This window comes from Sitophilus oryzae, unplaced genomic scaffold (genome assembly GCF_002938485.1).
Source record: "Sitophilus oryzae breed Bouriz unplaced genomic scaffold, Soryzae_2.0 scaffold_1179_pilon_pilon, whole genome shotgun sequence".
In the NCBI taxonomy this organism is placed as follows: domain Eukaryota; kingdom Metazoa; phylum Arthropoda; class Insecta; order Coleoptera; family Curculionidae; genus Sitophilus; species Sitophilus oryzae.
Window position 1 is genome coordinate 2513734 of NW_022145814.1, and position 25961 is coordinate 2539694.

The 25961-nt window shown below is 34.0% G+C and overlaps 1 long non-coding RNA gene across 2 annotated transcripts; it reads right to left on the reverse strand.

Moving 5' to 3' along the window:
* Positions 1-18669: 18669 nt before the first annotated feature.
* On the reverse strand, positions 18670-20127 carry LOC115891009. 2 transcript variants are annotated; one of them, XR_004051739.1, is made up of 3 exons: positions 19673-20127; positions 19528-19600; positions 18670-19336 (listed from the first exon to the last, which is right to left on the reverse strand). It is a non-coding gene; the product is annotated as an uncharacterized LOC115891009 (long non-coding RNA). The 2 variants fall into 2 exon arrangements; XR_004051738.1 differs by having other exon boundaries at positions 19528-20116.
* Between the last annotated feature and the right edge of the window lie 5834 nt (positions 20128-25961).

The following is a 25961-nucleotide window of genomic DNA, read 5'->3' on the forward strand; positions in this document are numbered from 1 at the left end:
TTAGTATTGGAATGGGAACATAATGCGCAACCCCAAATATTTTGCATTTGTTCATCAAAGGCCGGAGGGGTTACAGAAGGATGAAACTGTGTCTGAGGAATGTTAAACAGTGGGCAGGCCTACACGATGTACAGGGTAGGTCAAATCGCCGCGCCGCTTTTAAAGGGAAACACCCATTGGTTGGATTGGGTAATTTTCTTAGTTTAGAATAATTATTATTTCTTATAGTCGAATAATTATTACTTATTCTTGGACCTATATATACCGCAATTTTGTAAGGGGTTTACAAAATCGCGGTATTTACCTGGAACGGTCGCGAAAGTAACGCGGATTATATGTGGAACCGATATTCCCATCACTTTGTTATCATAAATTGACATTAAATATATGCGAACATTCGCTCGGGGATTGTTTTATTACGTCAAATTGCATTCGTTTTTCAATTTAAAAATATTATTATAAGCTTTAAAAAATTAATGTTATCGTTTTTGAGGCTTTTTTGGAGCTGGGGCCCTTAATCCTCTGGTCGGCGTCGCCGTCGGGTCCCTACGTAAAAACGGTACTGCCGATGAATAACATATTTATATCTACAGTATGTCAGCCGATTGTCTTCATAAAATTTTTTGCTTGTTCTAAAATGGAAATACCTGTTTATACTTTTCCAAATTTCCATACCGTTTTAGAGAAAAATAAAAAACATGAAAATGTAGTAAAATTTTTGAACTAGTAAAAATAAAACGCGTTTCTATGGTAATATAATTTCGCTCTCATTTTTTGATAGATTATTATTGACAGAATTTTAATTAAAGTTATATTTTTTGCTGTTTTAAAATGTTGAAGAAGCACAAAATTTATTTAGTCCAATGCTACGGAAGGGTGATAATAGTTATTGAAAAATGTGATACTTTAACATAAAAAAATATGACGTTAATCAAAATTAATTATGTATAACGATCTATCAAAACATGAAATCGAAATGATATTACCATAGCCTTTTAATTTTTAGGACTTTTAACTTTTTTAGGATTTTTTTTGGGGAAAAATTACATTAAAAAACTACATTTTTATGTTTTTTCTAAAACGGTATGGATATTTAGAAAATTATAAATACCATTTTACAACAAGAAAAAATTCTTATGAAGAACGCATTTTTTTCAAAAAGTCAATAATAAAAAAAGTTTTTTCTCTTGTAAAGATAATCCGGGGACATACTGACTGTAATATACAGGGTGTCCCAGAAATAAGTGCAAGTATTTTAACTGGTTCAACCCCAGAAACACGCCTATGAGATTTTTTTCGCGAAAAAAAATTGAGATCTCGAAATTTTTTGAAAAATTTTTTGGGATTTTTTTTTAGTTTTAGTTAAAAAACATAATTTCTTGTTAATATGACAACATAGGTATTAGATTAAATTTACAAGAAAGAAAATCCAGAGAAGATCCAGTGGTTCACAATTTTAGCAAAAATAATTTCGTTTGACATTTTCGAAGTAAAATAACTCCGTTATTCTGGACTTATTTGAAAAACGATAAAGAAAAAAATGTTTTTTTTTATCGAGATCTACCACCCCTTAAAATACTTGTACTTATTTCTGTGACACCCTGTATATATATATATATATATATATATATATATATATATATATATATCGATTTTTATTACAATTAGCACAGTATATAAATACTTGAAATTTGTCAACCATTATACATACGTCATTAAATCTTTACAAAATGTGCAGGCCGGGGCCACATTTAGCTTTGCCGCCCCGGGCCTCCGACAGGTTTAGTCCGCCACTGATGCTGGTGAAAACCGCACATCGATTATCTGTTATCGTTTATGAGTTGAGTGTTTTTCAAAAACGTGGATTTCTAACATATCGTTGTAATTTTTGCTACGGAAAATTTTGTATTTTTGTGAAAACATTTCCAAACCACCTTTTTATGTAGAATTTAATGGTTTAGGTATATTTTTTTAAACTAATAATTTAATCAACAGAGAGTTATCAACAGAAAAATTGATTTTTTATTCATCCTGAGACCTCCTGTATATTTTTAATTAAGTGAAAAGAACTTAAAATTACCTTTTCAAAAATATAGCACACTTGATATTTTGCTATATCCCTTCGAAATACAGAATTTTTATAAGTTCGTCACTTTTAATTAGTAGGCTTTTGACCCCTTATTTATAGTCTGTCCCTAATGGAACTCAAAAAACATATTTTGCAAGACCAGGCACCACTACAGAATGCTAAAGTTATCAGCAAATTTTTGCAACCAATTTCGAGAATAATTGAATAGCTAACCAAGGTCCCAGCCGTTGGCCGTCGAGTCCGCCGATGCCGCTGTAAGTATCCTTCACTCCGATTGAGTTAATGAATTCCGCGAGAAATGTTCAAAAACGGTCCCGTCTGTCCATAACAGAAGACGGTCGACATGTCGAGCACCTGTAACAAAATCTTATCATTTGATTTCTCATTACTTTCTAACCCTTGGTGAGCTGGCACTCAGAGTAGGAGGACTTTGCTTTCTTTGCCTAATTTGTTTAGCTTCTTTATGCATTCTTTGACCAACTTCAAATTGATTGATATTGATACTGAGATTGTTTTAACGCTGCTTGACTATAAGATAAGATGGATATTTCTTGTTTCCGATAGTTCCTAACTGAGATAAGTTGTACGCATTCTATGGTATGTGCCTATGATTCGGAGTATTTAGTTCTCGGCCCAAAACATTCCTGTTCCTGCATTGGTTTTAGAAACCTTAGTATACCAAGTTATTGTATGATTTTTTAACTGAGGTGTTTCTCAAAGTTGTAAGATGATTACTTAAAAATTACAATAAAATCGTCAGAGTTTCCCCTTACTCTTCATTTTATATATTTTTATCTTTTATTAAAACAATATCACTATGATAATAGAGGTTTAAAAAGTTACGCTTTATTTATTTGATTTTGGACTGTGGATTATTTAAAAGATAATGTACCAATAAAGCCATAAATACATTTTTATTCTTCTGCTATAGGAACAAAATATCATCGGAGTTTTATTTTCGTATTTCAAATTTCATAAAAATGAGGACACGTGGAGTAATATATTTTTAAATTGCTTCATCTTATTGTTTATCGAGGCGGATATTATCCCTTCATTCTTGAATATTAAGATATAACTTTTTTATAACTTGAGAAGATAATCTTTGTATTTTTCTAACCTGTAAATAATCGAGAGGTGCTATAAAAATATCTGCTGTTAGTTGAATCAATACAGATTTTCTAGTCAAATCACTCTGAAGGGACCAAATCAGAAAGAGTTAAAATATTAGGTGATCGCGTATACATAATATTTTGCTGGTCACTGTATATTATTTGCAGGATACAGGTTAAATTTTAAATTATTTTGATCCCAGAAACATAAAGTTTTTATTTCGCGTAAAAGAAAATTTGAAAATATGGAATTTTTGGAAACATTTTTTGATTTTTTTTAGTTTTTAGTTAAAAAACATAATTATAATATGGCAACATAGGTGTAGTAGGTTAAATTTACATAAACGAAAACCTAGAAAAATCCAGTGCTTCTCAAAATTTAAGCAAGAAATAATTTTATTTTTTTATTTTCAAAATAAAATAACTCGATTATATAACCTGGAGTCCTCCAACGGTTTAAAACACTCGAAAATTTTCCTCAGAACTTCCTACCGAATCAAAGATTTTCCTTGATTTAAGTAAAAACAATCTTCGGACTGTCATGGGGTTTCTAACAGGACAGTGTCTCCTGAACGAACACCTCATTAGATTGAAACTAAAAAACAAGGGAGAATGCAGATTCTGTGGGGAAAATGGGGAAACACGAAAATACCTCATCACTGAGAGCGCGGAGACGACGACCGTTCGTGCCATGAACTATGGTACGGCTGATGTCGAGGACGGAGAGCTGGCCTCTGTGGAGGCGTCTCAGATACTGGCTTTTGTTAAAGCCCCGAGACTGTATGATGAGTTATAATATATTATAACTCAAGAAAGGGGAACACACAATAGATCTGTAAGGTGGCGGTGATTAACTCTCCTCCTAAACAATCTATATTCCACAACCCCATTATTTTGGACTTGTTTGAAAAAATATATATAAAGAAAATAAAGAGAAAATATGTTTCTTTTATCGAGATCTACCAGCCCTGAAAGTAGTTGCACATATTTAAGACACACTCTGTATAATATGCATTAACCAGTGTCACTGCATAAACTAAATAATATTAAAGCGGATTTACTCCAGAATGGCTACTTTGAGAAGTCTTTCGACAAAACTATATCGAATAGTAAACCAGACTTATTGGAGCATCAGCCATCCCGATCTATTACAAAGTGACTTTAAAAAAATACAATACGTGTGTTGTTGTTGTTGATGTCATGGTGTAAAATATATTGGAATGCTGCTATCTCATCAGTATCTGTATGTAGAGTTGTGGAGTAGAATGAAGATCACTTAATTTACTGCTCATTGACTTCTGATTTAAATTCACGTTTCACATTTTGTGTGCCCCACAGGAACGCAATTCAGTATCTTCCCGAGAGAAGTAGGAAAAATCTAGAATAGTATAGCACTGGTACATGAAAGGAGACATAAACAAATACAGATATTTTATCTAGTAATTATTTTTAGTCAGTATATGGAGTAGAGATGAGCAAAACTACGATCCTCCAATCACAATTGAAACTGCGATTGCGATTTTTAAATCACTGCTACTGTAACCTGCGATTGCAATTTTAATAATTAAATATTGTACTAGGGATATTATTGTCTGTGTGTACCTATAGCTTAACAGTTAAAAAAAGTTAATAAAAATCAGTTGTTTAATTTTTTAAGTTTTTTAGTATCTGACAATTTGACTACAAATACCAAATGTGTGGTACCAAATTATTTGTAAATTTTTTTTTCTAAATATGCTAATGAGCCATCTTCGTTCCATTTGAAAACATTGAGATACAATTAAAAATACGATTTGGGCGTTTTTTAATCGACGACAACACAGGAAAAACAATAGACAATATTTTTTCCGAGGATCCTTGATTAAAAATTAGTGTTTTTAACACAGCCACGGCACTCTAGATTGAAATTTAAAATACGATTTTTAACATATGATATATTTATTAACAAAGTAAGAGAAAGTGATCGAAACGAATTGAATACTTCAATCAATCCTAATTTATGCCATATGCTCCATATCTCGTTTTTTTTATCAGAAAAAATAAAAAAGTTATTGGGGGCAAACCACTCTTGAGAAACACCCTGTATATTATGATCTTGGCCCTAGAAAAATAATACCTTTTCTATAAATAATAATAAAATTTTGCTATAAATCAAAAGGTAAATAAAGAATCTCAAAGGGAACTACAGGAGAGGCAGCTGACACTTGCGCGAGGCCAGCCTCTACAAGTGGTACACAAGCTACCACCTCTTCTAGTAAGAGTCCACCTCTAGACCCAACAAGCGACACCGGCTACCGTTCCGTCTACCCGGCTTGGATCAACCAGGCGGGTTAGACGATCCGCTGAGAGTAAGTCTTAGCGGAGCACAAGCACAAAGATACCTCCGACTGCTCCACGAAGGACTTGCTCCGGAGGAAGCAAAAGCCAAAACTCTCCTTGAAAAAGGAACCAAGAAACAACCTGGCGCATCTCCACCAAAGGGCAAGAGAGGGAGCGAAAACCTCTCCCCTTTGCTCCGACAAGGAGAGAAAAAAGCCAGGATGGAAAGCCATCCCACACCGAGAGGCAAGCAGGGACGTATCACTAGCTATGCCGCTATTGCTGGACAAGTGAAAATTGCGGTGCTGCCAAAGGAATATCCGGAGGTTGTACTGACTACCGACCAGCAAACGGCTCTAGAAGAAGCGATACTGGACGAAGTAGTAGCGAGCGGATTGCGACGCAACGATCCACAAAGTGTGGGTCAGCTGCGCTTTGCGGGAATACACTTTAGGGTGGGCATGATCCTCATAGATTGTGCATCTGAAAAATCGGCGGATTGGTTGGTGGAAACGGCACCTAAACTTAAAAATTGGCAGGGGCCGGGACTGGTTGCAATGAGAGGAGAAAACATCCCTAAAGGGACAACCATCACGGTCTTTCTGCCAAGAAGCAAGGGGAAAGACACCACCTACCTGCTAGACCTTATCCAGGCTCAGATCGAGAATGTGAGTACATCGAGCTGGCGAGTCCTCAACTCGAAGGAGGAGGGCCATGGTCAGGTCCTCACAATAGGAATTGACCTCAAATCCAAGGAGGTAATAGAGAAAGAGAAATGACCTCTATTATAGATTCGGGACGGTACCGGTATCAGGTCCAAGAAAAGAACAAGCTAAAGAGGGGGAGAAAATGGAGACAAATACTCCAGCCTCCACCTCACAGGTACCCCAGCCGGAGACAAGCTCCTCGACTGTGAAGGACACGGATGGCGAAACTTCAACGGTGAAAGGGTGTATATCCTCGGAGGAGGTTGATGACCACTCTTCGGAGGAGGAACATCTGTTGACAGGGGGGATGGGAAATACCCTGTCCTCCCTACAACAGGGGGATCCTTACATACCCCAGAAACCTGATGCATGGGATATCCCAAATAAACCTGCACCATGCAAAAGGGTCTTCCGCCACAATCACAAGACTCTTTCAGAAAAATTAACATGTAATGGTACTAGCCCAGGAACCCTGGGTGTATCAGGGACAAATTAAAGGATTGTCTGGAAAAAATTCCAGTGTAATATATGATAACAGGCAGGAATTTCCCCGAGCCTGTATTCTTATAAGAAACAACATTAACTAAACATGTGTTTCAGAAATTACAACCCGAGATCTTGTTCCAATCATGGTTCAACTTGATATTGAGGATTGTAGCAAAAATATCGCGATTGCCTCTGCATACTTTCCGGGTGATGGGCAGACACCGCCTCCGGAAGTAGCTCGCGCGATTCTGCAGCCAACGGCGACTATCTCTGCTTTTGGGATGTGACTCCAATACGCACAATGAGGTATGGGGAAGCACTAATACTAACACTAGAGGTGAGTGTTTACTAGAATTCCTCTTAGCATACAATCTTGAAGTTCTCAATATAGGGAACACCCCCACGTTTGTGACAAAAACGCGGGCGGAGGTATTAGATTTAACAATCGGGAGTGCTAGTGTAACTAGTTACGTGAAAGATTGGAGGATCTCAACGGAACCTTCCTTATCAGATCACAGAATCATCGAGTTCAAATTAGGAGGAATCATACTCCAAACTGAAATTCGAACGAATCCAAGAAAAACCGATTGGGAACTATACCACACCAATCTCGTAGACAACCTGGACCAAATAGAAGCAGGTAGGGCTAGGAACCACCTGTATCTAGAATGGTACGCAAAGGAAGTCGGTGGTGCAATATTGGATGCATATGAATCTAGTTGCCCCACAAGTAAGGGCATACAAAAAAGTAACAAGCCCTGGTGGAACAAAAAGTTAGCCAATCTTAGATCAGAGGTCCGACGACTCTTCAATAGAGCCAAACCCAGCGGCGAATGGCAGCTCTACGCCGAGAAATTAACTGAGTATAATAAGGAGATTAGAAGGGCAAAGCGGTCTGACTTCAGATACTTTTGCGAAAACATCACTTCAACTACTTATGCAGCTAGGCTACACAAAGCTATGGTCAAGAGTGGGCCCATCCCCAACATAGCACTTAAGAAACATTGCGGAAGCTACACGGAAGGAGATGAAGAGAGAACTAACCTCCTACTTCATACACACTTTCCAGGTAGCATATCTATTGATACGCAAGTAGCTCCGACCGAACCCCACAATCCTCGCAGGGAAGACTGGGAGACGGCCAAGCAAGTAATAACAGAACAAAAACTGAAATGGGCTATTGACACCTTTCAGCCTTATAAAACAGCAGAAATAGATGGGATTTTCCTGCCCTTCTAAAGAAGGATCAGGAAATAGCTACACTCCATCTACAAGAAGCAGCTTAGCGATGGGATATATACCAACCATCTGGAGAAGAGCGAAAGTCATCTTCATACCCAAAATAGGCAAAACTGACTGGGCTAACCCCAAATCATTTAGGCCTATTAGTCTCACATCGTTCATATTAAAAACGATGGAGAAAGTAGTGGACAACCATATTAGAGTAAATCATCTACAGGTTAAACCACTGCACGATAGTCAGCATGCATATAGAGCGAGCAGATCCACAGAAACTGCTCTGTACCAGTTAACTGAGCTAATACAGGCAAGCCTGGATAGCAAAGAAACATCACTTTGTGCCTTCTTGGACATTGCAGGGGCGTTTGACAATATACCTCACAAGGTGGTCAAGCGATCTCTTGAAACAATAGGGGTGAACAGTACGATAATTCGCTGGTTTTGGGAAATGCTCTCAACACGAACAGCAGAGGCTGAGATAGGTACCAAAACTGTAGTTGTTAAAACAATGCAAGGAACTCCACAAGGTGGAGTGACCTCCCCTCTACTGTGGAGCTTGGTAGTGGATGAACTACTGGAAGAATTAACTCTAGCGGGAATACACTGCATAGGGTATGCAGATGACGTAGTCATCATTGCACGGGGAAAACATGAAGGCACCCTGTGTGATATTATCCAAAGACACTCCACATCGCTGAGAGATGGTGCAGGACTGTCGGGCTGAGTATTAACTCAGATAAAACCGCAATAGTGCCATTCACCAGAAAGCGAAGTTGAAAAACTTGAAAAGAGTCCATCTAGATGGAAAGGAAATACTGCCATCACAGGAAGTGAAATATCTGGGAATAACCCTGGATAGTAAACTTCTCTGGAACAGGCATATTAAGAACATTACCAGCAAAGCCACAAAGGCTCTCATGATAAGCAGAAGACTGGCGGGAAATAGGTGGGGCTGCGCCCCTAACATTTTGTGCTGGATGTATACCATGATAGTAAGACCCATGATTACTTATGGAGCAGTTGCTTGGTATACAAAACTAGAGCAACGTACAGCAAGGCAAAACCTGTGCAAAGACTAGCATGTATCTGCATCACAGGTGCCATGAGAACATGTCCAACAGCAGCAATAGAGGTCATTCTAGACCTGACACCACTACATATTGTCGTCGGTAGTTATGCCAATGCGACAATGATTAGAATGGTCACTGACGGAAACAGTACTGGGAGAATTTTCAGGTCAGGGGCTTGAAACAGCCTCAAAAAGAAAATTCCACTTCTCCAACTCCCAGTGGATGACATACCAAGAATTTACAACTTTGTTGAGGAGTATTTGGGCCGAAAACTGAATACTCCGAACCAATGGGCACCTACCCCAGTATTCTTCAGGCAGAAATTTGCGCTATCGAAAGATGCGTACAATTTATCTTAGATAGGAACTATCGAAAACAGGAAATTGCCATCTTATCCGATAGTCAAGCAGCACTTAACGCGATCAGCTCAGTAACCATCAATTCGAAGTTGGTCAAAGAATGCCTAGAGAAGCTCAACAAATTAGACAAAGAAAATAAAGTCCTCCTACTCTGGGTGCCTGCTCACCAAGGGATAGAAGGCAATGAAAAAGCAAATGATCTAACTAAAAAAGGAGCGAACACTCCACTAACTGGATCAGAACCGTTCTGTTTTCCAAACGGGAACCAACTGAAAGCGGAACTGAAGAATCTGGAAGACTCCATCCGTAACTTGGAATGGGTGTCCTCCAACGGTCTAAGACACTCGAAAAAGTTCCTCAGAACTTATGACCGAGAAAAATCACAGGTTTTCCTTGATTTAAATAAAAACAATCTTCGGATTGTCACGGGGTGTCTAACAGGGCACTGTCTCCTCAACGAACATCTCAGTAGGCTGAAACTGAGAAACAACGACGAATGCAGATTTTGTGGGGAAAATGGGGAAACACCAGAACACCTTATCACTGAGTGCACCTTGACAACGACCATTCGTGCCATGAACCTTGGTACGTCTGATGTCGAGGATGGAGAGCTGGCCTCTGTGGAGCCGTCTCAGATACTGGCGTTTGTTAAAGCCATGAGACTGTATAATGACTTATAACTCGTTATAACTCAAGAAAGGGGAACACACAATAGATCTATAAGGTCGCGGTGATTAACTCCCCTCCTAAACATTCTACATTCTACATCCCCCACAGATTCTTAAGAAACCCTGTTATCAATAAAATTATTAAGAATCAGAAAACTTTTGTTGGAATTTACATTTCTTGTCTTTATTTGATTAATTTCCTTGCGAAATAATTGATACTGCTAATTATATAAAACAAGTTTCGCTATGCACTAATTGAGGAAGTTCTAGAGCACCGTATTTGCGTTGCTTCCTTGGAAATTTGAAATTAACGTAAAATGTTAAAATATATGCACAACCTCATGTAATAAGTCAGGAAAATATATCAAATAGATGCTCTTGGAAGTCATTGTTACAATTTTATTACCATATTGTGAATGCCTATAGTGAAATTGTGTTATAAGTTAATTTCTTGGTAATACAAATCCGAGCTTGTAACAGAAAATATCTTTATTTAGTTTTAGATGAGTTTGATATTGAATTTATTATATTTCTCAGAGTTCTGTAGCCAAATAGCACAAAAATATAGTCAGATGCAAAAAAACGCAACGGAAAATTTTTACTCTAGTGTAAAATGTTATATTTATTTTTTATTTTTAACTCTATTTTCTTGATTTTTTTTAGTAAATTGTATATAAATATATCAACTTTAATTCGTAAACTCATCAGTTTATTAGCCAACTTTAGTATTTGACTTATTATACAGTGTTAATCGAAGAGTTGTTTTTTACCCTATTTTTAAAACACCCTGTGCAATAATTTTGGGAGCAAATTTTCCTTAAACATTATTTTTCAGTCAGAACCATGTCTCCTGAATATTTTGTTTTTTGACTCATGTCAACAAATGCCTTGGTTAATTTTTAAGAGCAAAATTAACTTGCCACAAACATTTTGTATTTTTTTCAATTATTGTTACTTTTTGATGTTATTCTTCTGGTGGCTTTGGTGATTACGTGATTATTGTTGTGTACGTAATGTTGTGTTAATGTGTTGTAATTAGTTATTGAATCAACTCTAACTGTTTAAGTAAACTTTACGATTACTACGTAATACGTAGAACCATATCTAGACTTTCTATATTGAGTAAAAAGCTAGAACTACTACTCAAGAAAATCCAAAGTTATGACGTCCGTCCTTCTGGCTGAAACATGAAAAGCTTAACCGTAATCCCCTTAAAACGCGCTTCAAGTAAAATTTCGCTCCAAGAAAATCTTTAAAATCGCTAGGAAATCGCAAGAAAGTTTTTCTCTCGTTAGTTTGCTATTCCAGAAGAGCGAACCGATAAGGTTTGGCAATAGTTTTTTTATTCACCACGAGTTCGACTTATTGATTTTAATATCTTTTCTATAACTTATAGAAGCATCTCCACTCTCAGTTTTATCTTTAACTAATATTGTATTAGGTACAATATTTTTTTCAATTCGTTTTCAATATATTATATTTATTGTTTTATATTCTTTTCTTCTTTATTCAATAAATAATTTTTTAGATACAAAGGATATTTTGATGTGTACTTTATTTTGAAAATATGTGTTAATAATTCTTTATCTACAACCGTTCAGTTATAACGTTTTTACATCACTATTGTTTTAGTATTTCAGTTACGTTATGAGATTCATAACACAACTAGTGGTGTTATGAATCTATAACACAACTAGTTGCTATAATAATGAAAAACAACTACGAACATCTAAATATATTAACTTTTCCGGCAATAATGATTCCGTGGCACGTACTGCGGCAAGTTCTACATCTGAAGGGAGACTTTCGGAATCGCTCATCGTAATTTTTAAAATTATTTTTCTGGGCAAAAAGTGCTCGCGTTTACTTGACAGGGCAAACTGACTTTTCAGCATAAATGTGACAAATGTCATAGTTAAAGGTGTTAAAGGTGGGTGACTAATAAACGAAAATTAAAACAGCATTGTCTTATTTTTCGGTTGTAGATAAAACGTTGTACATGACACGTGCGTTTAAACATGATTACAACACTCGTGTGATTAGAACGACTCGGTCTACGACCTCGTCGTTCTAATCGTTCACACTCGTTGTTGTAATCATGTTCATAAACACACTTGTACTGTAAATTACATCATTAGATGACTACGAATTTGTTTAAAACAATTGTTGGAACAGTTTCACAATCACATTATTTAAATTATTTAATCTTATTCTGGATCTTATTTAATCGAATTAATATAATCCCTTACAACAGTTATTCTCACCTGATTTCTTTTAACAGTCGTGTCATACTAATTTAGTACTTGGAAATAGTTGACAAACAATTATTTTGAAAACTGTTGAATTTAGATATAGGCAATTTTATACAAAGGTCCTTTTTAACGCTGGATAATGCAAAAGAAACAAAACTAGAAGAACCCATGTCTAAAATCTTCTCTAAAAGTGGGCTCGGGCTTTACTTGTGGTGATTATTGGATGGAGTGGAACACCAGCCATTGGTCAAGTATCACGTATCATCACTGTTCACAAAAAGTAGAATGCAGAATGTTTCGAGGGGGTTAATCACCGCGACCTTACAGATCTTTTGTGTGTCCCCCTTCTTGAGTCATAACGAGTTGAGAGACGGTTACACAGAGGTTAGTTCTCCATGTCCAATATCAGTCTTACCAAAGTTTATGGCACGAATGCGTGACGTGTTTTCCCCACAGAATCTGCATTTGCCGTTGTTTCTTAGCTTTAATTTACTGAGGTGTTCGTTGAGGAGACAGTGTCCTGTTAAAAAATCCGTGACGATCCGAAGATTGTTCGTACTTAAATCTAGGATTTTGGGTAAGTATTAATTTAAGTAAGAATTTAAGTATACCTTCTCGGCCGAAAGTTCTGTTAAATTTCTTCGAGTATCTTAGACCGTTGGAGGATTTCCATTCCAGGTTACGGATGGAGTCTTCCATGTGCTTTAATTCCACTTTAAGTTATTTCCGCTTGGAAAGCAGAACGGTTCTGGTTCAGTTAATGGAGTGTTCGTTCCTTTTTTAGTTAAATCGTTTGCTTTTTTATTGTCTTCTAATCCTTGGTGAGGTGACATTAAGAGCAGGAAGATTTTATTTCCTTTGCTTAATTTGTTCAGCTTCTCTATGCATTCTTTGGTCAACTTCGAATTGATGGTTACCGAGTTGATCGCTTTTAGTTCTGCTGGACTATCGGATAAGAGGCTATTTCCTGCTGTGCAAACGTGTCTTTCTTCCAATTCTTTTTATTGCTCAATATTATAGTGAAGTGTTTCTCAAAGTTGTCCATTTTCTGGTTTATGATAGGTTACTTTTAACTAGGGGTCGTCATTTTCTTGACAACTTCTTGATCTTGTCTTGATTTCAACAAGATCAAGACAAGAAATGATTTTTGATTTTCAAGACAAGACAAGAAATTACTTCTCAAGATCAAGATTTCTTGACAAGAAATCAAGAAAATCTTGAAATTTCTTGAAAATATAAAATAAAAAAGAAATACTTACTTAGGTATTTGTATATTATATGAATATCCATTAAATTGATGGATAAAAAAATTATTAAGCAAAAATATTTGTACGAAGCGGCACTTTGTCGGATGTCCAATGTCCAAAGTTGACATAAGTACGTCCAAAGTTGGATGTCCAAAGTTGGCATACTGTGGGCCAAATTAAATTGGAATCTTTTTAATGCCTAATAAATTTTTAAATTTTAAATATTTTTTTTAATAATTTTTTGGATATGTAATGGCCTACGATATTAGAATAAAAAAAACTTTGCAAAGCGGGTCTACTTCAGTGGCATACAGACCTCTTGAATTAATATAAAACCACAGATAACACATAATCCAGATGGCCATTGCTTACGGAACAGCATGTTTTCGATGAGACAGTTCCCTATTAATGACACAGAGGGCGCCTATAGCCAAATCTAATAATATTTTTAAAACGAACGAATTTGGAGCCACACCACGGCCACGCGATGTGAAGCGACGTAGCCGGTTGTTCACATTTATAAGCAAATTCCCGGTCAAACCCAGGGAAAATGTATATTCGGACTTTAATACTAGACAATTGGATATGAAAATACTCGTCGCAGTGGATGTTTGAAAGTCAGAATTTCTAGATGCATATATATGCTATTTATAGCCATGAAATTTATAATTTAGATTTATTTTTATTATTTGTCTCTTAATATTCATTAGCTGAAAATAAGGGTAAAGGTTATCTATATAGTAATAAATAAAATTTGGCACATAGGTTCCTTAAGTGATGTAAATGAGCACTAAGAAGGGATTTTTTGAAAATTCGACCGCTAAGGGGGTGAAATTAGGGATGAAAAGCTGCATAAAAATTTGTTAAAATCTGGTTTAAGAGTATGAAATTTTTCACGAGTGCTCCTTGACTGACGTAATTGAACACTAAGGGGCAATTTTTGGAAATTCGCTCGTTAAGGGGGTGATATGGGGGGTACTTTTGTATACAAAAAAAAGCATGTCCTAGGACTACGAAATTTTGCACAGAGGTGCCTTAAGTAGCGTAACTTAACAGTTCGATTATACAAAGCGATTTTAGGAAATTCTTCTACTAAGGGGTGAAACTGGGGGTGAAATTTTGTATACTTTTTTAAAATTAGTCCGAGGAGTTTGAAATTTGGAAATTGTTAATTAAGCGACGAAAGTGAGTACTCAGAAACGAATTTTGGACATTCATCCCCTAAGAAATAAGGGATGAAAATTGGTATAAAAATTTGTCAAAATCGGTTTTAGAAGTATGAAATTCTGCGTAGACGTTCCTTATGTAACTTAATTTAGCACTAAGAGGCAATTTTAGGAAATTTTCCCTCTAAGGGGGTGAAATGAAGGGTGAACGTTCTGAAAAAAAATCTGTCCTAGAAGTATGAAAATTTGCACAGAGGTTCATCAAGTGATGAAAGTTATACTCAGAAGCGAATTTTGGGCATTCATCCCTTAAGAAATAAGGGATGAAAATATGTACAAAAATTTGTTAAAATCGGTTTTAGAAGTATAAAATTGTTCGCAGACGTTCCTTATATAAGGTAATTTAGCACTAAGAAGCAATTTTTCGAAATTTTCCCTCTAAGGGGGTGAAATGAGGGGTGAACTTTCTGAAAAAAATCTGTCCTAGAAGTATGAAAATTTGCACAGAGGTTCCTCAAGTGATGAAAGTGAGTACTCAGAAGCGAATTTTAGGCATTCGCCCCATAAGAATTAAGGGATGAAAATTTGTACAAAAATTCATTAAAATCGGTTTTGGAAGTATGAAATTTTGCGCAGACGTTCCTTATGTAACGTAATTTAGCACTCAGGAACAATTTTTGGAAATTCGCCCTCTAACGGGGTGTGAAATGAGGTGTGGACGTTCTGAAAAAAAATTGCTTGTTATTGCTAAATTACGTTACATAAGGAACAAACCGAATTTCATACTTCTAAACCCGATTTTAACAAATGTTGTACAAATTTTCATCCCTTATTTCACTCTCTTAGGAGATAAATGTCCAAAATCCACCTGTACAAAATTCCACACTCGTAGGACTGTTAGTTTTAACTAACAATTTATTAAAGTGCAACTATATAAAAATTATACAGGGTGGCGCCTCTCATACGACTCGGAGGCTCCAAGGAGAACGACCAGTTCGTATTAAAATGAAATTTTGTGAGCATATGTAAGTTAATTCTGCGCACGTTTTAAAAATATAGAGCGTTCTACAGGGTGTCCCCAAAAAAAGTTACACATCAAATTTGTGTTTTTTTGTAACGGAATACCCCCTTTATTAATTAATTTTTAGATTCTAAGAGAAAAATAAAGGTGTATTTTATTAGGGAAGTATATGACTGAAATGTAAGGTTTTAGACTTACTTAAGATTTTGAAGAACAATTTTTAAATTTCAAGAAAAACTACCTAAATTGGAATTTACTCTATTGCACTTTAAATCAAATTAAAACCTGACCCATAAAGTTATACAGGGTGGGGCAAAATTAATGCTGAACATTGGTATAACCTGTATAACTCCTTTATTACCCACCCTGTATAACTCCTTTAGTTTAATTGAATCACCCAGAATATTATTCCGATATTCAATGGGAAATTCATGTCACTTCCAAATACTATTAAAGTTGCCGGCCTACCCCTCAAACAAAGATTTTCCTAGATATTTTCATTTCTATGATTTAGTGTGAATAGATCTTTATTATTTGATAAAATCTAGGGTGGCTGTGATATGTCTGACGTTACTTCAACATAGCTGTCAAATTAGTTCAACTTTAGCAACTAGTTATCATTTTGTGTCAGTTCGTCAGTTGAAACAAAAAAAAATCTAAGAAATTTTCCGAAAATAGAAACTTATCCTACATCAGAGAGAATTCTATTAGTTAGCTCCTGATTTTATCTAGTCTGGGCTTTTTTATTTGATTAACATATATCAAATTAAAAAGCCGAGACTAGACAGTGTTAACAAAACTCGACCAAACCAAACCAAACTATTGTCTGAAACTGCATTTTTTTACTTACTAAATATGAATTTTACTTTGTTTTGTTGATCTTTGAAAGGTGTATAAAGTCGAATCATTTTAGATTGGACATTTAAATTTTATGGGATTTTCGGGATCCCGGAATTTAATATCGGGATTTCGGAGATAAACATACACGCCGCCGGGATCCTGGGAGTTCGGGATTTCAGGAAACTCTAGTCGTGAGATTAATGATGTACAGATGCATGTCATGTTGATTTGGAAGTGACAATCGATAAGATTTATCATATAATTTTACATACCTATTAAACGACAGCGATCTTCATTTCCAAGCCCACTCCCATGCCTTTTTTTTCTATCGTACGGTATATTCACTAACTGCATTACCTACTTATAATTTATAACAGTTTATATTCACTGATTCATTTATAATTTGTATCCACTTAATATTACTTGATTTATCCATCGTAAACTTTGCATAGATATAGAAATATAACGATGGACAACTCTTAATGTGTTAAATTATACCCTACGATCGAAAAAAAAACGGCGTCCGATTGGTTTGGAAATGACGATCGATGACATTCCCCATATAATTTTACATATCAAATGACAGCGATCTTCATTTCATAGCCATCGCTGACGCCGTTTTTTTTTCGATCATACGGTATATGGTAAAAGCCATCGATCACCATTTCTAAGGTAACTTAACGCCGTATTTTTACATACAAAATGTGCAAAAAAATTCTATATGAATGAACTCACAATTTTCTATCCACTTTGTACATAAATTAGGATCTCTTGACGCATGAAACTTAAACACATGTACACCTGATTTCCGAGAAATCTCACAATTGTAAAATTGACACTTATTACCAGACATTTTAATAATAATTATCACTAATCACACAGTTGTAATCAAAGACAGTCAAAGGTATATAGTATATTACCATCACAGATTACCATATATTACCCGGCTTTTAAAATATCCATTAAAAACAAAAAACAGTAACGACATATCTAAATCTTCTATCTTTGTCGCATATGGTTCGTTCCTGTATTATTCTGTGATAAGGGAAGGAATAGAGATTTTCTGTGATAAGTGGTAAAGCTAGGTTTTCATATGTACAAATTTGGCAAACTTTCCAGGAAATTCGGTCATATTTTTATTATAAAATTATTTATCATAAACAAATTTATTGTAAAAAAAAATTTTAAAAGTACATTCAAATTTTAAACGTTTCAATTAATAAATAACGTAAATCACTTTTAAATTAAATTTAAGAAAAAAAAATCAAAATTAATAAAACGTAAATCACTTATGAACAAATCATTATTTTAATTTCAAATTTATATTTCGAAGTTATATTACAAGTTATTTACTGTTGTCTTATACAGAGTACCTATATCAAGGCAAATGCGAAACTTTAAGGGGTGTATTCTTTGTTATTTGTCAACATTTTTAAAATAAGCTGAAGAGGTTGAAATAAACTATTTCTAATATTCGTTAATTTGACAAAAAACTGGAGCAAAGATATGGCAAAAATGGATAGATTTGTATATTTAGAACGTTTTTATGACTTGCAATTTTTCCATTAAATTCATTATTTGAAGTTAAAAAAAATTGTAAATCATTATGTATTGGGACCAAAAAAATATTTTAGCAAAGAAGCTGTACGCCTTAAAAACAGTTTTATTTTCTACTACTGTAAAATATTTTTACAAACGACATATAAAGATAATTGATTGACAAACATGTTTTAAGCTACCCTTCCTAAATCTTCCTTAAAATAAAAAGATTAACAGATGGGAATACATATTATACCGTATGATCGAAAAAAAAACGGCGTCCAGTTGGCTGGGAAATGGCAATCGATGACATTTCCCAACCAATGATGGCAATCGATGAAATTTACATTTAAAATGACAGCGATCTTCATTTCATAGCCATCACTGACGCCGTTTTTTTCGATCATATGGTATATCAAATAAAGTATTATTAGAAAAGCTCACTAGATTGTTTTCTAGTAAAAAAGACCTTATTTTGTCACAACAGGTGACATTTTTTTGTTTTTAATCAAGTAGGTTTTAAAAAAACTACAATAGGTAAAAAAGTTTCTAAACAAATAGAATATCCAAATTAATTTATTTCCAATGACAATAATGTGTAAGTTTGTAATTAAAGTTAGTTAATAAGAATAATAGGTGTAGTATATTTCAACATCATTCACTGGTTTTAAAAACATCAAAAAATATGCATGTGTTTTCATAGTATAAATATGAATTGTTCCTTACGTTAGTTCTTATTGATATAAAAGCAAAAAAGTATAAAAATTAAAAGCTGCAATTTTATTAAAAATATGTTATTCTAACACATATTTTTTTAACTGTAATGTTCTAAATTGATCAAAATATAAATGTTATTTTTTTCCTAGGAAAAATAAAACTTCATAACTTAATTTTCATAAATAAATTTATTTCTATTAAATTTTATAGAGCAATTTGTATTACAGTTTTATTTCACATATTTTGTAATACTGCTTCGGTGCAGTGCCCCATTGCTATCTGTGAGTTCATTTAAATTATGACGACATTACTGATCTAGAAGATAAAAATGTACCTAAGTACCTTAATATTATAATCAAAAATGGCTAATTTTGTAAATTATTACCTATAATGGTTAGATGAGTTATGAATGTAAACTTCTTTACGCTGGTTTCTTGAAGTTAGGTGATATTAATTATCTTCGCATCATCATGGGCTCTAATCAACTGTAGAGTATTCGTCAATCAACCTGAAATATGTAATATTATTTACTTTATATTTACGAAAAATTATCATTTTCTTTTATGAAAATTTTGAGTTTAATTTAAATGTGATTAGAATAAATATACATCAGTATTTAACATTTTATCATAGGTAATATTCTATATATTACCTGTGATTTTATGCTAAAATGTTTAGTTTTGTGAAAATATTACTTACCTATAATATTTAAACGAGTTCCTGAATGTACAATTTGTTGTCAATTTCTAAATCTTGTATTGGTTGTCTAAAACTGTTTGATTTTGCTTAGTTATATTGTATCCTATATTTTATTAAACAAACTCAAAATAATGTTTATAATTACCTTTATCAGCCTTCATATCATTAAAGTTATTATTATCACTTATCATTATCAGTCATTATGTAGTTATTTGTTCATTTGTTGCTCTATTTGTTGTTGTTTGTTTTCAAAGATCATTTTTGAGGTTAATGTCATATGAAACTTTTCGTAATTAGGCAACTGGTAAATGACGTGTGACGATAAATTAATAAAATAATAATGAACGTATTAAGTTAAATATTTATATATTAATTTAACATATCTATTTCATGTTTATAAATTACATAATTTTTAATTTGGTATACCTTTAATTTTATATATTCATAATGAAATGAAATATATTTCGATATAACGTTTGGCAACCACGCAACTGAAGTGCAAACGACATCTGTGCAAGAGAAGCAAAACCTCCCAAAAAAGTGAGAAAAGAAATCTAAAAATTTCAGATTATTCAAATGTCACTCCAATATTTTTCCAAATTGGAGTGAAATTAGGGTGACAATTTTTAACACGTAAGGAGCCATCTGGATTATGTGTTATCTGTGATAAAACTTTTAAAATAAAAAAATAATACATTTTAATGTACGCCACTGAAGTAGAGTAGCTTTTATCATTGTTGTTTTGACTGTTTTTATCTGTAGTAGTATTATCAACGTCACTACTGTCAAAGTCACTAATTAAACTTCTACGTCCAGGTGTAGGTATTCTGAACGAGATTCAATTACGAATGGCTCAGATTTGCTGCTCAACGAACCATCACAGTCACTCATTTTAATGTTAGATAATAATAATAATAATTAACAAAATTATGTAAATCTGATGATTTTGGCTACTGTAGTATAATGGACCCAAAGTTTTTGAATTTTTTGAATTATTAGATGCCTGACCCTCGATTTTACGCATAAAGCATAAACATCACATTAACCAATCTGACCGCGACTTTTAAACAGATAATTTTCCCCTTTAATAATCGAATTTTAAACGGGGGTTCCTCTTTTGTCAAGATATCATGAAATTTCAAGATTTCTTGAATCAAGACAAGAAATCAACTCTCAAGAAATGGCCAAGACAAGATTTTTTTAATTCTTGAAAATATTTCAAGACAAGTCAAGAAATTGCTTGTCAAGACAAGATTTCTTGTCTTGCCGATCACTACTTTTAACGTTTTGTGTATGCTAATATTGGCAAAAGTGTTTGGCAGCACTGCTATCAGGTCATTAATGTGCCAATTTGGTTTTTTTCTTCTGTTAAATGGTGCGTTTTGTGTAGAGTGTGTTGCATTTTTATTAGACATTTTTTACCATATTACACTGGAAGATATTTGAAGCAGTTCTGTGGGGAAAGTGTGGAAATACTAGTACACCTCATCACTGAGTGCGCCGCGACGACAACCATTCGTACAATGAACTTTGGTACGACTGATATTGGAGATGGAGAACTACTCTCTATAAAACCGTCCCAGATACTGGCTTTTGTCAAAGCCCTGGGATTGTATGATCAGTTATAACTCAAGAAAGGGGGACACAATAGATTTGTAAGGTCGCAGTGATTAACCCCCCTCCTATTCATTCTAAATTCTAATTCTAGTTCTAGTATAATATAAGATACTAGTTAGAATCTAAAATAAAATGAAATTGCCTTTTTATTTAAATTTTGATAGCGCACTTCTATGAAAAAAACGAAGAGTGAGATCATAGTCGAAGTGTGAGATCATACCTTCCAGTAATAATAGGAACTTTGAACAGCCTATGTGTACTGTGTGAACTAGATGATGATATTGTTTAAAATGAAGAAGTGCAATCGTTAAATATTTTTTAGATGAGACAAAACAGGATTTTTACGTAGAATTCGCATCGTTTCAGGATAATTTAAAGAAACTTTATATTTTTGAAGAGTCTCATCCTTAAAATTTATGCTGAAGAACAAAGAGGAACTTAAAGTGAAAACAAGCAATATTGAAAATGAACAAAGTTTTTACAAAACTTATTCAGGGATAAAAAATATAAGGCCTGGGAGTCGGATCAAATTTCAACTAAGATCAATCGCTCGCTGTAAGAAGAGATAAATACATGGGTTGCGTTGACGTCTTAGGCTAAGGCTAAGAACATAGAGCAGAGTGGCGAGGAATAGCGAGGTACTTGCAACTTTATTATTTTCTTATTTGCTTATTGATAATTTAAAATGTCACCAGTGGCTAAAAGCCTGACCACTGCCGTTCTTTAAAAGATCAGCCTGGGGGCGGACTTTTGTTCACTTCATCAGCTGTACATACTTAGATATTGGATTAGATTCCGTTTCATATTTTGTCGGTTGATTTTTGGTTTTAACTCTTTGATTTTTGGTATTATTTATTATTGTAGTGCAAAAAACTAATTATTTTGGTGTTTAAGTGACATAAACTACTACCAGATATATGGTCACTCCCGGTTTCGCATAAAAAAATAGAAAAATGACACGTTGTGTAAGTGATTTAACCTAAAAGTGCCCATACATTTTTTACTTATTGTGATTTTTGTGTGTGTTTTTCAAGACTCTAACAATTCATCAATAAAGCTTAAGTGGAGTGTGTTTTTGGTGCTATGCCTCATCTTTGTTGTGTTCCTGGTGGAAAGGATAGTTATACTAGCCAGCCTAAAGTGTCCAGAAGAGCAAGAACAGTGGGTACGAGTTATAAATCAAGAGAATTCTATTGAAAATATCTTTAATAAATTTAATTTAATAAATAAAAAAAATAATATTCTCCCATGATGGTATTAATGAAAACTGGACAATTATGTTTATTTTATTCATATTGTGGAATCTCCACTCCAAGTGTTGTTGGTTCAGCTTCGATAGATTCAAACACGTACGTTGGTATTATGATCTAGGAAAAAATAAAGAATATGTGTATTAAAGATCATGAAAAAGATTATTATTTTGAGTTCAAATTTTAAAAAAGATTATTGTAAAGTATATAATATATAATGTATGTCAAGCATAACATATATTTGTTCAGTAATTTTTAATGAATAGTGTTGATTATTTATAATACCAAATTAATATCAAATATTTAAGTGATGGCTGAATACAATATGAATAAAATAACAATAAAATTGGTATATTTGCATAATACAAAATTAAGTTTTAAGAATAAAGGTGTTACTAAAAATTCTAAGAAATTCATATTTCTTTGTATTAATTGGTCTAATGTTAATTACATTTTATGTAAAAATTATACCGTATCATCCAAAAAAAATCGGCGTCTAGTTGGCTTGGAAATGAACATCGATGACATTCCCTAAATAACTGTACACAAAATAATTAACTAGAATTTTACAATCTTGGAAAATTTGATATTCTTGAACCTTGTTTCTAAATATTCTAATTTTTTTTATTTTCTTGGGATTTAGGTTCGGGAAAAACGCTGATTAAGTTTTCATTTGGTTTTTCGTTATTTTTATTTGGTTTAAAAAAAACGTTTCGGCTAACATTATAGCCTTCATCAGTGTTGTATCATATGAAAAAAATAGTGTCGAATATAATCCAAAAAATTACATATAAAATATTCACCCCACACACATAATGTTTACTGCGTACTCCATAGTCAATGTAGATAATTTTAGTGTTAAGAATAATAATTTTAAAAAATATGTGGTCATCTTTTGATAAGTTTATATTAGTTTATTAATTGCAGTAAACATTATGAGGTGTGAATTATATTGTATATGTAATTTTTTGAATTATATTCGACACTATTTTTCTCCTATGACACAACACTGATGAAGGCTATAGTTAACCGAAACGTTTTTTTAAACCCAATAAAAATAATGAAAACCCAAATGAAAACTTAAATCAGCGTAAAAATCCCAAGAAAATCAAACATTTTAGAATAATTTTACATATAAAATGCCAGCGATCTTCATTTCATAGCCATCGCTGACGCCTTTTTTTAGATAATATTGTATTATTTGTAAATATAATTTTTCGAACATTGATACTTGCAAAATATACATATAAATTTTGTGAATGCAAATAATAATACATCACTATTAGTAGATATTGAATGTTTTTTGTTAAATTCGATCGATTTTCAAACCCCAAAATTTAAAATATATTTACATTTTACCCATTATCTTATGTACGTATACATTATTTGTACATTGTAAAACATTTGCTGCATTTGTATGGTTCATAGTTTATTTGCCAAAGTATTTATTACTATAAATAGGTATATATGTTGTAGTTATTAACTGTATATTATGTATATTTCATGTAAACTATATCATTTTAAAATACAAACCAAAAATCTGAGGAATAATTATGTTTTCCATGTATTCTACAACATATTTATTAATCCGTTATATCTAACTAGCGTGACGTCATAAATCTCGCCCGTAGGCTGATCTTTTAATAGAAGGCACTGGCCTGACTAGTAGTGTCGTAAACATTTGGTGTATTTGAAACTAACAAACAAGAAGGTTAAGGACATGGCAGAGCGGCAGCAACGGCCAAGCTAAGTCGAAACACCGGTTCTCATTAGAACATCGAAGTTAAGCGACGTAAGGGGATACTAGTGGATGGACCGGTGACCGGTTCGAAACTCTGTATTGTGTTGTTGTCGTCCAAGGCAAAAGTGTAAAATCTATTGACACACACTGCTCATTCACGCCGGTTCGAGGCCGGATGAGATCGGATATCTCGTGAGTAAGGACTCGAGGACCGAGGTTCGGATTCCGCGTAAACAAAGTAGGCCCGGTCCAGATTAGCCCTTGCAGCAAAAAGGATACGTTAACTGAAATCTTTACTTTACTTTATAGCAAAGCGGCGAGGAATAGCGAGGTACTTGCAACTTTATTACTTTCATTTGCTTATTGATAATTTAAAATGTCACCAGTGGCTAAAAGCCTGAACACTCTCTCCGGTTTTTGAAAATTTTATGTAGACTACATCTTCAGGTTTGTTGGTTTCAAATCAACCAAATGTTTGTGACACTACTGTCCAGAATTTTAGCCACTGTTAACATTTTAAATTATCAATAAGCAAATGAAAATAATAAATTAGCAAGTACCTCGCTATTCATCGCCGTTCTACTATGTTTCAGCGCCTCGAGGCTTGCTCGATGCGGTATCGCGCTGCTTGCTCGCTGCTATCCTCGTCGCCCACTATGTTCTTAGCCTTATGGAACGGAGTTGCAGGTCTGGCATCCTAGTCCTATAGGAAACGGAAAAATGCTAGATGAGTACTTGAAAAAATATAATATTATACTTATTCTTCTTGCCGGTTTCTGTTGTTTTTCTTTCGTTCTTTAATTGAAGTGTTAGTGCTCAACTGACACTTTTATAAAATTTTGAACTAGCAATTGTGGTAGTCGGAACTTTGTTATTTTTTATCGTCGTTTAGCGCCTTGACGTCCTTGTGCAAATATGCGCGTCTGGAAATATTTTTCATTTTAAGTTTTTCTAGTTGCCTGGATACTCGAAAAGTCAATTAAGGGCTATTTTAACGATTCCCATTTTCAATCTAATCGGGACATATAATTTGGAGTAGGAATGACCCACACCCCGATATTTAGGCACCTCAGAATTTATGGTATGATAATGAGCAGTGCACAAAACGTTGATGCTCCTTGCACTCCTAGTGTACAGGGAGATACTGAATATGTGGCCGATATTTCACAGGGTGATTTTTCAAATATTTTTAAGGTAACTAGTTCATATGTAGGGTGTCAATGGTTAAATATATGCTAGAAATAACCAAAAAAGAAGAAAACGTAAAAGAATAGAGTGGATAGGACAAAGCACCCACTTAATAGATGTCATCCACAGAATCAAATTCCTTAAGTGGCAGTTGGCAGGACACCTAATAAGAAGGAAGGACAACAGATGGACCGTAAAAATTAGATCATAGTACCCTCGAGGATTTAAGAGACCTAGAAGAAGACAAAATCTGAGATGGTACTATGATATAAGTAAATTAGTAGAGATAAGCTGGACTTGCTTAGCCAACAATTGACAACAATGGGTCTAACTACAAAGAGAATAAGTAAATATGTGAGGGAGACTACACCATAATTGGAAATAGTCGAATAATCTGAAAATGATGATGATGATGATTTAAAAACAAAACAGAAATTAACAAAAAAAAAGTTGGAACTAAAGCCCAATAAAAACTCATTCGTACAACACGATAACGGTAAAATAACATGAAAACTATTCCCGATTTGTGATTCTTCTTTAAATTTTGATTTAATTATTAAATAACCGTCTTCGGCATATTACCAAAGAGTACGGCATGAATTTGCCATATCACTCCAATATATAGAAACCATTTGCAA